The 16,218-nt window shown below is 42.3% G+C and overlaps 1 pseudogene; it reads left to right on the top strand.

Moving 5' to 3' along the window:
* Positions 1–15,243, top strand: part of LOC135209980 (G2/mitotic-specific cyclin-B-like) — a 46,427-nt pseudogene extending 31,184 nt beyond the window's left edge.
* Positions 15,244–16,218: the final 975 nt, after the last annotated feature.

Below are 16,218 nucleotides of genomic sequence, written 5' to 3'. Positions count from 1 at the left end.
AAGTACTAAGTTGGCAAAATCCCCCTCTTTTGTCAAGATGCGGCCAACTCTATCTATGAGGAAGGCCATCAAGAATCTGGAGAACTGGCTCCTGGTTAAGAAGGAGGCAGGTAAAACGGTGTTTTTGTGTCCTCCGTCTAGATTGACAGGTAAGCCGGGTGTCTGGTATGACACGAAGGAACCCATGGGGTTAGGCCTTCCGGCTTCCGCAAACGCGGATTTTTCTGCTCTAGTAGAATCTTCTAGAAGAGACGCTCTCTACTGTCGGCTAAAGCGTCTTGGGGAATGTGCGAGATGGACCATTTACTCAAGGGTCTATTTCGCACACTTGAAGTCTTCAACTTCATGGATTGGGCCTTAGGAGCTCTAGCAAAAAGAGCGCAAGATCCGGAGTTCGTGACTATGGAGGTGTTTATCAAGTGTCCTTTCATGCTTGGACAAGGCAGTCATGGATGGATCCACAGAAGTAACATCTCTCTTTGGAGCAGGAGTGCTCAAAAAGAGATCAGTTTATAGCTCGTTTCTCTCCAAGTCTGTTTCGCCATTACAGAGATCCTCTTTGCTTTTTTCTCCACTCTCGGAATACCTTTTTCCTCAGGAGACAGTGAGGGACATTTCCAGATCACTGTCGGAGAAAGCTACGCAGGATCTTCTTGCTCAGTCCGCCAAGAGGCTTAAACCGGCTGTGCCGATGGCTAAGAGAGAGGGAACAGCGAATAAGGTGTCTTTCCAACAGCCCTTTCGAGGAAGAACAACCCCAAGACCCGCAACTAAGAGTAGAAGGCCGTTCAAGAGAGGAAGATCTTCTCGAAGGCCATTCTCGAAGCCGCAGTGAGACAGGAGTACTCCAGACTCCAGTAGGAGCCAGACTTTTGAGGTTCGCGAAAGTCTGGGCTCAGAGAGGGGCGGACAACTGGTCCCTCTCGATCCTCGAGAGAGGATACCTGATCCCCTTCAGGGAAAAACCGCCCTTAACATCCACTCCAAGGGAGTTAGCGGCAAGATACAGAGATCTTTTAAAAAACCAAGCACTATTACATCTGGTGCAACAGATGCTAGAAAAGAAGGCGATAGAAAAGGTATTAGACATTCATTCACCAGGATTTTACAATCGCCTCTTTCTGGTACCAAAAGCCTCTGGGGAGTGGAGACCAGTGCTGGACGTAAGCGCTCTGAATCACTTTGTGATCAAAACAATGTTCACGATGGAGACGACGTCGTCAGTTCTTTCAGCGCTAAGAAAAGGAGATTGGATGGTGTCATTGGATCTCCAAGATGCCTACTTTCATGTACCCATCCATCCCTCGTCCAGAAGGTATCTAAGATTTATGATACAGGGCCAAGTATATCAGTTTCGTGCCCTTTGTTTCGGTCTTTCCACAGCTCCCCAAGTTTTCACGGGATTGATGAAAAATGTAGCACATTGGCTGCATTTAAAAGGAATAAGGATATCTCTGTATCTCGACGATTGGTTGATTCGCTCGCAATCCAGGGATCAGTGTCTGGAGGACCTAAGATCAACGTTGGACTTGACTCAGTCTCTGGGACTGTTAGTGAACCTCGGGAAATCCCAGATGGATCCCCAGCAAAGCATTGTCTATCTGGGGATTCTGATGGATTCTCGGGGTTTTCAAGTGTTTCCATCCATAGAAAGACAGGAACGGTGCATTCTAAAAGTGAGGACCTTCCTAGAGAAAGAACAATGTTCCGCGAGGGAATGGATGAGTCTTCTGGGGACCCTCTCCTCATTGGAACAGTTCGTTTCTCTAGGGAGGCTTCACATAAGACCTCTTCAATTCTTCTTGAAGGAGAATTGGGACCAGAAGAATCAGGATCTGTGGGAATCTTTTCCTCTGTCCAGAGAGATAAAGAAAAACCTCAGCTGGTGGTTAGAACCAGGCAGACTGAACGAGGGACTATCGCTGCAGTTACCGAACCCCTCCCTAGTGTTGTTTACAGACGCATCGGAGACGGGATAGGGGGCGACGTTGGGCCCAAGAGAAGTGTCAGGCACCTGGAGTGGGAACGGTGTCCTGGCACATCAACGAGAAAGAGTTAGTGGCAGTGCATCTGGCTCTCAGGCAGTGGGAAGCCCAAGTCGCAAACTCAGTGTTGCAGGTAAATTCCGACAACACGACAGCTCTAGCCTACATAAGAAAACAGGGGGGGACTCACTCCCTCTCACTGTACAAGAAGGCGAAAGAGCTTCTTCTATGGTCAAAGGAGCGGAACATCACACTCTTGACGAGGTTTATACAAGGCGAGAAAAACGTCAGGAGAGATCAAGTCATTTCCACGGAGAGGACTCTACACTCAGAGGTCTGCAATCAAATTTGGAACCTATGGGGAAGGTCAAACATAGACCTGTTTGCAACTCATTGGAATGCCAGGCTGGAGAACTACTGCTCTCTGATTTCAGATCCAAGAGCAGTAGCGATAGACGGCCTCCTCCTAAATTGGGAAGGAATAGACGGCTACGCTTTTCCTCCTTTCAAGATCATAGGAAACGTAATAAGGAAGTTTGTCCTGACGAAAGGAGTAAAATTGACCCTAATCGCCCCATTTTGGCCAGCTCAAGAGTGGTTCACAGAGGTACTGGAATGGATGATAGATTTTCCAAGGTACCTTCCTTTACGGAACGATCTTCTCAGACAGCCCCACTTCGACAGATACCACAAAAACCTCCCCGCGCTCGGTCTGACTGCCTTCAGACTGTCGAAGGACTCGTCAGAGCGAAGAGGTTTTCACGCGCTGCTGCAAAGGCAATTGCAAGGGCCAGGAGACCGTCAACTATACGCGTGTACCAGTCGAAGTGGGAAGTGTTCCGAAGGTGGGCCAGGAATCAGAATGTATCCTCTTCCAGTACCTCTGTGACGGAAATAGCAGATTTCCTCTTATATTTGAGACTAAAATGTAACCTTGCAGTCTCGACTATAAAAGGTTATAAAAGTATGCTTTCCTTGGTGTTTAGACATACAGGGCTAAACATCACGGATGACAAAGATTTACACGATTTGATTAAATCATTTGAGACTTCGGAAGTCCAAGACAGCCAGACCACCCAGCTGGAACCTGGATGTGGTACTGAGGTTTCTCATGTCAGAGAAATTTGAACCTCCCAATAACTCAACGTTCAGAGACTTGACTAGAAAATCGATTTTTCTCTTTGCATTAGCATCAGCTAAAAGGATTAGTGAACTCCAGGCTTTAGAAGGCACAGTGGGCTTCAGGAAGGATTCTGCAGTGTGTTCATTTAACCCCCTATTTTTAGCAAAAATGAGAATCCTTCTAAGCCTTGGCCAAGGACGTTTGAAGTTAAAGGATTGACTTCCCTGGTAGGGAGAGAAATAGAGAGAACCTTGTGTCCGGTAAGGATCCTCAAGTTCTATCTAGAGAGGAAAAAACAAATGGGAGGAAACTCAGAGAGCCTTTGGTGCTCGGTAAGAGATCCGAGAAGAACGATGTCAAAGAATGCACAGGCATTCTTTATCAGAGAAACTATTAAAGAAGCACATATTGCCTGTGAAGAGGAATACCTCGGGCAGCTGAGAGTGAAAGCGCATGAGGTCAGAGCCGTAGCAACCTCATTAGCTTTCCACAAGAATGTCGTTAAACGACTTAATTGGATCCACATATTGGAGATGCAATTCTGTGTTTGCGTCTATTTGAGAGATGTACGTGTGACTTATGATAAGTGCTTCTCTCTCGGACCTTACGTGTCTGCGGATTCGGTGCTGGGACAGGGGGGCTGAAACCAATCTAGCTTAGTTTAGATAGATTAGGAATTTTAATCTTGTGATGTTGTTTTTATGGTCGATTGAAAGTGGTCAGGAAAAAGTACCATTTTCAATTCGTAGTGTATAACAAAGTAGTGTGGTCAGGTGGTCAAGATTGGTTGTTTCATGCTCCTTGTAATGTTTTGGACCTAGGCTCTGTCGTTGTAAGAGGGTTAGTCCCCGTTGATACGACAAAGGTGAAGGCTCTACCATGTAAGTGGATAGGCCCCATTGGTATGATCCAAATAAGGCTCTGTCGAGTAAGCGGGCTCGCCCCCATTGACATGATCCAGAAGGGTTCTCAGTGATAGGTCTCATCCTCACTGGAACTCTTGAGGCAAGCAGACTCATAGACAGTACTCATGAAGTCTTCTGCCCAATAAGGTAGGAATCAAGGTATTTAAGTTTATTTATAGTACCTACAACAAAAGTTGTTTTCCCTGTTTTTTGAATTGCTATTCATATTGAGTAACTATCTCTTACCCTCCTCCAAGGGTGCCAATCAGCTAAGTATATATCTGCCGGGTAAGTTGCATGTGTAAAAATGAAATTGTTAAGATACAATAAAGTTTTACACATACTTACCTGGCAGATATATACGTTTAATGGCCCACCCATCCTCCCCTCAGGAGATAGGGGGAAGAAAAATTCTGTCAGAAAACGGGAATGATTCCTATTACCGCCACCCAGCGGCGGTAGGGGGTGATCACCTGACCTACCTGTAGCGTGTGCCGCGAGTTTTGAATTCTGTCGGACGTCAGAGACATAAGCTAAGTATATATCTGCCAGGTAAGTATGTGTAAAACTTTATTGTATCTTAACAATTTCATTTTTATCAGAATTATCAAATTTTTTTTTTTTGGGGGGGGGGGCCAATAGACCTTAATTTTCTGTATAAAGCAACTGCTGACTATCATTGATTTGATTATGAATGTAAAGTATATGGCTTGGTATTGGATGCAGCGCTGAAAATGTTAGACCTTGATCACAATGAAGGCCTTGGAATATGTGCAGTTACTTAGCTAACGATTAGCCTCGCATGGCATTCTAAATTCAAAAGAATTTGCATGCAAGTGACTGTTGCAATGTGAGGATGACAGGTCCCACCCACTGCATTGGGAACTCATAAGTGACGGAAGCCAATAGCATCATCCTTATTCATGCCACGCAACTGACAACATGTCATTTTGCTCATGAATTCCTGTTCGCCATTTTCTTTTGATTGCTTGTTGAAGTTTGTGATGTACCCTCTTTAGTTGGTTTTTCGTCTGTTGCATTCAGCTTAGTTGCTCTTATTTCATTAGTTTTTTCTTCTGTTAGCTCAGAATATTAGTATGTCTGATTCTAGTGCTTTCCAGTTTTGCTGTTGTAGTGAAGGCTGCAAGACTAGATTGATTGTGTTATGATGCACACAGTAGGTTCTGCTCACCTTAATAGGTTAGTAAGGAACAGGATCAGGAAGGCGGCCGCTAAAGCCAAAAGTAGGGCTTCTGTCAGTAGGGACTATTCCCCAAGTCCCAAGGCAGACTCTGGTCTGGCTCTTCCTTCTACCCCTGGTAACAGTCTTTCACATATCCTTAGCCCTTCTTCTCTCCCTCCTCTTACTCCAGTGCTCAGCTCCCATGCTTCCAAACCCAATGCCATTGCCAGTCTAGAGTCAAATCTTAGTTTGACAAAAGTTTATCTGGTAATGAGTTCTGTTTCAGAGTTGGGGGCATCTCTTTTATTCCTCATGGACAAAGTGGAGACTCTAAGTGTATCTAGTAATAGTGCCAAGTGAAGTATCAGTGGAGGTGGTGGTTGCCTGTCATGATGGATCTCTTAGACTAAGGTCCCTGTCCCGCTCCTCTGCACTAGGGAGAAGACATACTGAAGATCCAAGAGAGGCTGATAGGGTTTGCCCACAGGCTGCTGCCCCTTCTGTTGGTTGTGTTGTAAGTCCCAGGATACGACCAACAACCGTTGGAAAGTCATGTTTGGGGATGTGCACCATCTATCTCTGATCACAGGCATTGTAGACGCTACAGGAACTCTTCTAGGCCATTGAAAAGGCAAGTACCTGATTCGGCTCCAAAGTCCCTGGTGCCAATCAAGCGGCATAAGGACTCCTATGCCCACGCCCTTCCTTCGTGTAGTTATGGGATTGATCCTTCTGTATTTGTTCTGGTACAGTTGCCTTCTCATCCATGGTACTCATCTTGTGCTACTGTCTCCCAAGGACTCCAAACATCAGAAACTCTGTGTTGGGCACTTGTTACCTGAGCATCTGCCTTGACAAAAGAATCCCACTCTTGAGAGCCCAGTCCCGGGCATGCTCCAATCTCAAGCAACTGCCTGCCCACCACTGGCTCCCACACCACCAGTTCATGCTCCCGCTTTGACTGCTTTCCCTCTTGCGCTGCCTGCTCCTGCTCCCGCTTTGACTGCTTTCACTCTTGTGATCTCTGCTTTTTTTTTTTTTCACCTGTTCAACCTGCACCAGAACCTGCTTTGGATCTGAAACTCTCGGCCCCTTCTGCTTCAAGACAGGTAGTCCATCGGCAACAGCAGACCTTAGTTTCGGAATCAGATGACCCATCTCTTGCAATGCTGAAGAGTCAGCTCGCAGAGATCCTGAGTTACTTCAGGAAAACTCCTCCAGCAGATCCCGCTAAGACGGCAGACGAACTTTCTCCGGTTTCTTCAAAGGATGAGGAGGATGGGGCTTAAGATTCGGCTCAATGGACGGCATACAAGGCCTTACTTTTTCTCCTGGAGAGCTAACTGGGGTTTTTCACATCCTACTCCTGTGCTTTCCTGCTTCCTCGATCTGATGTCGAAGAATCAACTGGAACTCGCTCTTCTTCCCAAGATGGTCCTTTCCACCTCCTCCAAGTTCCTCGCTGGATGAGTGGTTTTTGCGCTCGGCTGCCAATCCGGTGGTCAGAAGTTCAATTCCCAGCTCTGCCAATGCGGAATCAGAGGAATTTATTTCTTGATATAGTGTGGTTCGTATCCCACAATAAGCTGTAAGTCATGTGGTCTGGTAAAACTAAGACATACTTAACTTTCCACATCCTTCAGGAAAACTTTGAAAGTGGTCTGAGAGGCTCTCAATGAAGAGGGAACAAGGGAAGGTGATGTTCGCTCATCCTACCTCACTACTTATCAAGAGGACCCATAGAAAGCCCCTCCCTGGGAGTCACTGCCTCCTTCCAAGGGGTCTTCTCTAGTCTCATAGACTCTGCGCTGTTCAGCCTTCACCTCCACCAGAGTTTTCTCCTTGGCGGGATTGGACGACCTCATCAAGAGCCTGTTTAAGGTGTTTGAAGTGTTTAGTTTCCTCGGCTGGACAGTGGGTACTCTCGCAGAGAAGATAGAGAACGCACAGGGGTGGTTAACAGTTTCGGCAGACCTTCTGAGTGTGCTTTTGTGCATGGATAAAACTATCTGAGATGACTCTGGAGCTTGTCACTCTTCGCCTTTGGACTTCTGAAGAGCGACTTTTGGTGTTATTTTGCTTTGAAAGAAGTGACATCCTTGCAGGAGGCAGCTTTCCTTTTCATGCCTTTGGACCCCTCCCATCTCTTCCTGCAGGCCATGGTAAAGCAGATTGCTGCAGACCTGCAAAATAAGTCTACTCAGGACCTCTTGACTCCGTCGTCATGCTTCAAGCCTTTGTCGGGTCTTCTGCCCTTTTTCGTTCCCGAAGTTTCGTTCACTCCACTCCAACAGCAACCCCTTTAGTGCAAAGAGAACCCCAGACCTCATTCTAGACCCTGCTCCAACCTGTGCTTCCATTTAAAATCTGTTAAGAAAAACACTCCTCGTGCCCAAATCTCAATCGAGGAAGTTAACCAGAAGTCCTTCATGCCCCATTGGGAGCCAGGCTTCTCGAGTTCTGGGAGAGGTGGGCTCACGGGAGCAGAGCCATGGATTGTCTGGGTATGAAAGGAGGACTACTGCATCCCTTTCTCAGAGATCCTTCCTTTAGTCTAGTCTCCCATCGCATTGACAGCGTACTTGAGAGGCTCAGAAAGGCACATTCAAAGGAAGTGTCCTCCCTCCTCCTGAAGAAGACCATAGAAGTAGTAGTAGAAGTCAATTCCTAGGGATTTTACAATTGCCTGTTTGTAGTTCCCAAAACATCAGGGGGGGCTGGAAAAAAACTGGGTATTGGCTGTAAGTGCTCACGATTGCTTTGTAGAAAAAGGACCAAGTTTCAAGATGGATAAGAGTCAGTCAGTTATGTCATCCATTCATCTGGGTGATTGGATGATCCCACTAGGAGATGCAGGATTGCTTATCTGCACCAATCCCAGTATTCTTCTCAGGTTCTTTCTCTCGCCTTTATTTAGACGACTGGCTTCTTTGTTTGCCGTAGAAGAAACAGTGCACGAAGGACAAAGTTTCATCTCTCCCAAGAATTGGGAATCCTCCTAAATCTCCAGAAGTCCCAGTTGGTGCCACCTCAGGAGATTCTTTAATTGGGTATGATTCTCGACTCTCGGACTTCTCAGGCTTTTCTTTCCCCAAAGAGAGTTGCGAACTGCATTCGGTCAATCAAAAAATTCCTCTCTCTCATTGTGCTCACGCAGGAGATAAAATCTAATCTCAAATGGTGGTTGCCTGAAAAAATGTATTCACAGGGGAGATCCCTTCTTTCTCCCAATCCTTACCTGGACTCTTACTAGAACGCTTCGGTTCTGGACTTGGGAGCCCTCCTAGTCTCGGGAGGTCTCTGGGACATGGTCTCCAGAAGAAACGAAGCTCCACATCAACATCAAGGAGTTGAAGGCCATTCATCTGGTCCTATATCAGTTCTCCTCATATGTGTAAAACAAGACACATGCTGACAACACCATGGCCATCAGGAAATGGGGCGCACACCTTTTTCCCTGTCAGATGGCAAGAGAGCACTCCTGTGGGCTCATCAGAATAAAGTAACACTCGTCACCCGCTTCATTTGGGAAATTAAATGTCTTGGCGGACGAGTTTAGCTGGTGGAGGCAAGTGCTCCCACCAAGTGGACCCTGTACAACAGGATTTGCTATGACCTGTGTAGATTGTGGGGCAGACCCCCAATAGACTTGTTTGCAACATCAAGGAACAACCGCCTTTCTCTCTTCTGCTCTCCAGCCCCGGATCCTTGAGCATGGGCAACGGACGCACCTCTGATAATTGGTCGGGCTCCTGGACGCTTTCACATTCACTCCTTCAACCTGGTCAGAGAAGTCCTGAACAAGTTTGTGGACCACAGCAACGTCTCATTGAGTGGTAGCTCCGTTCTGGCCAGTGAAGGAATGGTTTCCTGGACCTTCTTTGTCTTCTGACTAGACTCCTTGCAAACTGCTCTGTGGCTACTCAGACAACTGCACTTCAGGAGGTACCACCAAGGATTGGTCCATGCTTGCTCTGGACAGGCTTCAGACTCTGGGAAAATCATCAGAGCAAAGAGTTTTTAAAGAGCAGCTGCGAAAGGTATTGCAAGGTGCAGACGCCAGTCTACTAGAATGTCTACCAAAGTGGGCAGTCTTCCATAGATGGTGCTTTAGACATCACATCTAGTTTCCTTAGATCTGTAGCCCATATCGCCGATTTTCTCCTCTTATTTAAGAACCTCTGAAGAACCTTTCATCTTCCATGATTAAAGGTTACCAGACCATGTTTTTTTTCTGTATTTAAGCGCCATAAGCTACATCTTTCAGCTAATCAAGATCTTCATGACCTACTGAAATCTTTTGATACTTCCAACAGAAGTAGTCAACAGTGGGTGTCCTGGAACCTGGATGTAGTACTGAATGGGCTTGTGGACCCTCCCCTTCGAGCCCCTAAATAATTTTTTTCCACCTATCTAAAGGATGTTTTACGTAAAACGTTTTAGTGGCCTCAGCTACGGCTAAATGTGTGAGCAAGCTACCACACTATTGATAGAAGATTCAGATCCCTCAAGGTGACGTGGTCTGCTCCTTTACCTTGGGCTTCCTAGCCAAGAATGAGGGGATCCTAATAAGCCATGGCCTCACTCTTTTCATATCAGGAACTTAACAGGTATCCTGGACTCAGACTAGGAAGAAACAGCTCTGCCCAGTCAGAGCACTTGTGTTACCTGGATAGAATGGAGATCAGGGGATCCAAGTAACCTCTGGTGTTCTTTCAAATCCCTCCTGTCTGCTTTCCAAGAACAGCATTGTTCTTTATTAAGAGACAAATATGCGAAGCTCATTTCTGGATACAGGAGAAATCGCTTCCGTTGCTTAAAATGAGAGCGAATAATGTCAGAGCTGTAGCCACCTATCCTTTAAGCACAGCTCGTCATTTTCTGCCATCCTTTAATCAACATATTGGAGGTTAAGTGGATATTCGCATCACATTTGAAAGGAGTAGAAACCGTGTTTGAAAATTGTAGCACCCTTGGTGATGGCTGGCATGGTATTGGGTGAGAAAGCATAGGAGAGACATGATCTCTCTCTCTTTTTGCTTCTGTCAAGGATGTTGAGATATGGGGAACCTGGGGGGTTATCTGGTACCTGGAGGACCCACCAGTTTGTTGGTTGGTTAGTGTCTTTTTATCTTGAATTTGTGTAATGGTGACAGGTTTACTCTCTGGTCTTGTTGTTAAGGTACTGTGCCCAGGGCAAGGGCTTGAATATTTTATCTTGAGTCTTGTCAGCAGTCAGGCATATCCCCCATTGCAAGACTTCCACCAATGTAGAGGAGACTCCCGGCTCACTGCCGCGCCACTACAGGTTAAGATGAGCACCACCAGAGGCAGCATCTCCTGCTGTAGCGAACTTACCAGGTAAGCAAGCGACAAACACCGAGCCAGTGTTAGCCATTCCTTTAGTTAAATAATAACATTCCTTTAATGCATTCAGTTAGTTTAGTCCATTCATCTCACCCCCCTAGCAATGTGGGATTCAGCTAAGTAATTACTTGGTAAGTTACTTTTATAAAAATGATTTTTATTAATAATGTTTTCTAAATGTACTTGCCAAGTAATTACTGAATCAGAGCCTGCCTACCCTCCCCTCTGATTTTCATAGAATTAGCAGGAATAAATAAGAATGACACTGTTGGTTTATGTCACTTGCGAGTTCCCATTGCGCAGGAAGTGTTTTTAATCCAGGATGCTAGTTCCTGGCTGGACAAGTGGTTTTCGCTCTCTGCTGCCAATCCGGCGGTCCGAAGTTCGATTCCCGGCTCTGCCAACATGGAATCAGAGAAATTTATTTATGGTGAAAGAAATTAATTTCTTGATACAGTGTGGTTTGGATCCCACAATAAGCTGTAGGTCCTGTTGCTAGGTGACCAATTGGCTCCTAGCCATGTAAAAATATCTAATCCTTCGGGCCAGCCCTAGGAGAGCTGTTAATCAGCTCAGTGGTCTGGTAAAACCAAGATATACTTAATTCAGGATGCTGTGCGAGGCTAATTTCTTGGTAAGTATATATATAAAACTTCATTTTATTTTAAAAATATCATTTTGATTTAAGAGCTTTGTTTTTAAATAACCACCCACCACCTTTCCCAATTAGAGCTAGAATGTTTGAGTCGCTGAAAATAAATATACAAGTGCCTTTAATAGTAAAATGACCTCCTTGTATAATGAATAAAATGTGAATTTGCACACACCTGAAATATTGAGAATTTGCACTACTGAAATATTTATAAAAAAGTTATTCATACACCCCAGAACACCCAGACAACATGCAGTAGAGCACATAGCTCAAAGGTCCACACGCAATATATACAGATGGATCTAAATCAGAGCATGGAGTGGGATATGCTGCAGTATCCCATTTTATTCTAATTCTTCAGGCCAGACTTACGAGAGCTGAAAGTCAGCTCAGTGGTCTGGTGAAACTGCTTTTATAATATAATAATTGATAGAATTAATTAGTAAGATCTGTTATGACAAGAAAATCTTGATAGAATTTTGCAATATATATTATTTGTGTCAGGGCAGTATAGCCCTCTATGTATTGTTGTTCTATGTTTAATAGATTTGCAAACCCATTTTGGGAACTGATGAAAATTAGCTATTGTAGTTATATGCAGATTTTTTTGAAAGGTTTGTTTTTAGCAATGGTAGAGAATGTTTGGGATTTATTCTAAGCCTCCATTTTGCAGGGCCATTTGTAGTTGCACAAATTTGAATGTGAATACAAGAAAAAAATTTTCTTTTAGATAATTAGGTAAGAAAAGTAACTAGAACTGACACATGATTAAAAGTATGTTTTGTTTTACAGGTTGAAAGATCCATACCCCGTAATAAGTTACAGCTCGTTGGTGTTACTGCAATGTTCATTGCTAGTAAATATGAGGAGATGTACTGCCCAGAAATTGGAGATTTCAGTTACATTACTGATAAGGCATATTCAAGAACAGATATTAAAAGGATGGAAATCCACATGTTAAAGACTCTTCAGTTCAATGTATCTTACCCACTTCCTCTGCACTTTTTGAGAAGAAATAGTAAAGCTGGATCTGTGAGTATCATTATTGAAGTTACTAATTGTAACATATATAAATGGTAATAGTGAAATGTGTTTAGGCTACTTTTTTTTGTCTTTTGGTCCAAGAAACTATTTTGGTATCTAAATTTTTTAAAATCTAATTTTCATGGACTTAAGAAATTTTTTTAAATTTTCACAAAATTATTTTGTAAGGAGAATGTTTAGTTCCAAATTTGTCATCATGAAATATAGTTTTAAAGTGCTACCAGCTGAGCATCTCTTATTTGCTTCTCTCTGTAGTTAGATAGGCTTGAGGAAACCACACTTCTACATAAATCATGTAGTAACATGTTAAAATGAATCCACCTAATAAGAGCTAACCACCATTGTATTGAGTAGGTTTATGTAGGTGAAAATCTCTAGTAACTTTTGTCCTGTTTTGGGCCATCTCAAATGAACATTTTCTTGTTTGCTAATTCAAATCGGTGTGAAATGCTGAGCATTTTTAATTGCCCTCATCTTAAGGATAAGGCTCACTCGTGGGTAATTCTTGCCTATTCAAGTAACCTATCCATTGCTAAGGCCGAACAGTTGGATGCTTGTGTGCCCTAGCATCACAACATGTAAGCCTAGCATTTGTTCCCAAGTCTCCCATATCGGATCTCAAATCTGTGTGTGTGAAGCATTTCAGTGGTTTCTCTGTTTTGGTGAATGCTGGCCTATGGCATGTTCTGTCAAGTACATAAATACTGTATGTCACTGTCTGGAGAAGCCTATAAAATCTCTAGAGAAACCTATAAAACACTATTATTGAATGTTCTTTTCAGTATTTAGTGAGAACTTGACAAAACTAATATTAATTTGAGCACTGTACCAACATGTTGATTATTTTAGGGCACTAATGGCTTTTTTTCCTCTCTTGTACAGGTGGATGCCACGCAGCACACGTTAGCAAAATATCTCATGGAGCTGTGTTTGTTAGAATACTCAATGGTCCATTTCAAGCCCTCAATCATTGCTGCTGCAGCACTCTGTCTTGCTCTCAAGTAAGTGAAATTTGGAGGTAGCTCCTACTTTCTTTTTCAGTGTGACTTAAGTTCATACTTTTTAATATAACATTGGAGATGGTAAAATTTGTTCTTTGCAACTAGTACTCGCATTAGATTTTTTTTTTCGTGCTTAACTGTCCAAATTTTTGAACTGCCTACTTCCAGTTTTCACATATGTTATGAGGGAGTTAGTTTTGAAGTGTAAATGATGGCACTGAATCACTTTTGATCACTGTCTCCTCCAAGGAGACATTGTATTGTCTACTGCTTTCACAGCCACCCACCAGGCCATTGAGCCATGGCTAAGTTAAGTTGTTGGCAGTTAAGCAATTGAATTCTTTATTTGAACTTATCCTGCCACGATTTTGCTTTCCTCAAACATTGGCCAAGTTTGGTCATTGGGCTTGTTATAAAAGAAATTACATGGTATATTAGTTCTGGCTAACATTTCTTTGAAAACCCTTGATCTAAGGTCTCAGATGCTTAAGGCATGAGTATGCAGTAACTTAAATATAAGTAGATCAGGTGTTTACCCAGTTTATGTATGCATTTTGAGGTGTGATATTTCAAACATTGCTTTTTTTAGGACCTTTGAACCAATTATTTCAGGTTGTCTGATGGCAGTGAATGGAATAATACACTAGTGTTTTACTCGCGTTATACTGAAGAACAGTTAATTCCGGTTATGGCAAAGATGTCCTCTGTAGTTGTTAAGAGTTACACCATGAAACAACAGGTAAGGAAGCAAGTCTGAGATTTTGTAAAACTTGAGTTTGTGTAGGTTTCATTCATCATAGTAAATTTTTGCAGTGACTTGTTTACTGTAGTTTTTTTTTTTTTTTTTTTTATTTTTATTATTTAACAATGTTATACCCACATTTTTTTTGAGTGGGTAGCAGAACTTCCCCTGGGTAATTTAATTTAAAGTGGGAGCTAGAGCTTTCATTCAGGTTTTTTTTGTTTTGTTTATTTTTGTTAGGCATGACTCTGTGAATCATGTACTACTTCTATCATTGGACAGAGAAATCTAATTGTTCCAGTGCCAGATCTTGACACTAAAATTTTGTCAATGCACCATCACTGTAAGAGGTGTCAATAACTTAAGAATGACTTTGAGTGATTGAGTGACGACAAAGTAGTATCCTATTAACAAGAGGCAGGAAGTAAATGACGTAGATGGGCTGATCATATCGTTAAATCTTGGGTGTTGAAGCTCTTACACAGATCCCAAGCAATAGCAGTGAACAACATAAAGTCCAAAGCGTGAAAAGGTCTCAATATAGAGAACTCTTGAAATGCCTTTTACATTTGAGTAATTTTTCTAAAAACTTACAATAATTATTTGCATTTTTCAGGCTGTAAGACTAAAGTATAAGGTAAGCAAGTATATGAAAAATCAGCGACATTCCACAGCTCAAGTCAAAAATTATCCAGAAATCTTGCAGAGAAGGGCTCTCTGACATAAGGTGGCACCAGAAGCTCGGAATGTTACCGTGATGAAATCATATTTACATTTACTTCTAGTAGATACATTCTTACTGTGATTGAAATATTTTAGCATGCATTATTGTAATTTTTGATCACATTGTTGTAGCTTGTGTTATTAGTAAAGCAGTAACTGGTGTCATAGACATTGGGTAAGTGTTAGTGACAATTTTTTCTGCGATACCCTAGCATCTCCTAACTCCCGAGAGTCCTAGTCATCAGCGAATAGGAAAGAATTGCTGGGGCAGTATATTTTCATTTCTCAATATGGTGGTACGTTATATTAGCAGATCTTTCTGCAACTTGGGTGCTGAATTTTAAATCCCTTACTTTTAAATACTTTTTAAAAGCTGGATATATAGGTAGTCCTAGGTTCTTTTCAGAATAAAGATCATTTGGTTAATGTTGAAACTGTATTATATAGGTTTAATCAATTACGTTATTTTAACATTCCAATAAGAAATTGTTTGGAAGTCTTCTGTTGTATAGGGATACAGTCCAGCATTTTATTTTTTTCGTTTTTCGTGTTTTACGTTTTACCTGAAGACTATATAAAATATATATCCCATTTTTTTCCTTTTTTTTAGGTTATCCTTCATTATTTCATATGATGTCTACATATCAGTCCAGAAGTCATATTGCTATCATTATTACAGCATGTTCTTTGGCCACTTAAAAAAAATACAGAATGGATAGTCATCTTTTGGCTAGTAGAAAGGATGCTTGTTTATGCCTTCCAACATGTTTGCAAGTCTGTGCCAAAGACAAACTTCTTTTTTTTTTTTAAGTATTTTCCTTTAGAGTAAAACCAAATGCTGTTATGATTTTCATAAGTGTATATCTGCCTGAATGGTAAGGATACCAGTAATAGCACTTTATAACAAGTGGCCATACATTCATCATCATATATACCATGTAGTTATATTTCTGTAAGGAATAAGTTTTTAATATACTGATTTTTCTAAAGGTTTTCTTTTTTACCCTAAACATCATACTGTACGAGAAATTTTCAGTATTTATATCAAAAGCACTTGATGGTTTATTGGCCTGATGAATTTTCACCACATTGTAGTAAAATTGGCTGTATCTGACTTATTGAACAGATCTGAAGAGACTTGGAATGTCTCATTTCCTTAATTTCCTAGGGGTTGTCTGAAGTATTTGTTCACTAGGAGAAAATTCAACTCGTTGGGATGTATCCATGTGTGCTTTTTGGGTCGAAGTGAAGGTCCTAAAAAGAGCATCAATATTACTCTCATTCAAGAATACAGTTAAGGATTTACCCAGGTATTTTCTCTGCCACTGACTAAAATAAATGGGGTAGTGCACCAGAATGTGCTCCACTATTACCAAGAATGCGGCTAGGTACATAGCATACAAGTAATTATGATTGAAAGTATGTATATCTAACACCATTTTTTTCAATTTCAAGCACGGAGTAACTTAAGACAGCCTGGTGCCTGGCTGTTT

Source organism: Macrobrachium nipponense, chromosome 39 (genome assembly GCF_015104395.2).
Source record: "Macrobrachium nipponense isolate FS-2020 chromosome 39, ASM1510439v2, whole genome shotgun sequence".
NCBI classification, from domain to species: Eukaryota; Metazoa; Arthropoda; class Malacostraca; order Decapoda; family Palaemonidae; genus Macrobrachium; species Macrobrachium nipponense.
The sequence above is the reverse complement of the archived record's forward strand: the minus strand, read 5'-3'. Positions and strand labels throughout refer to the sequence as shown.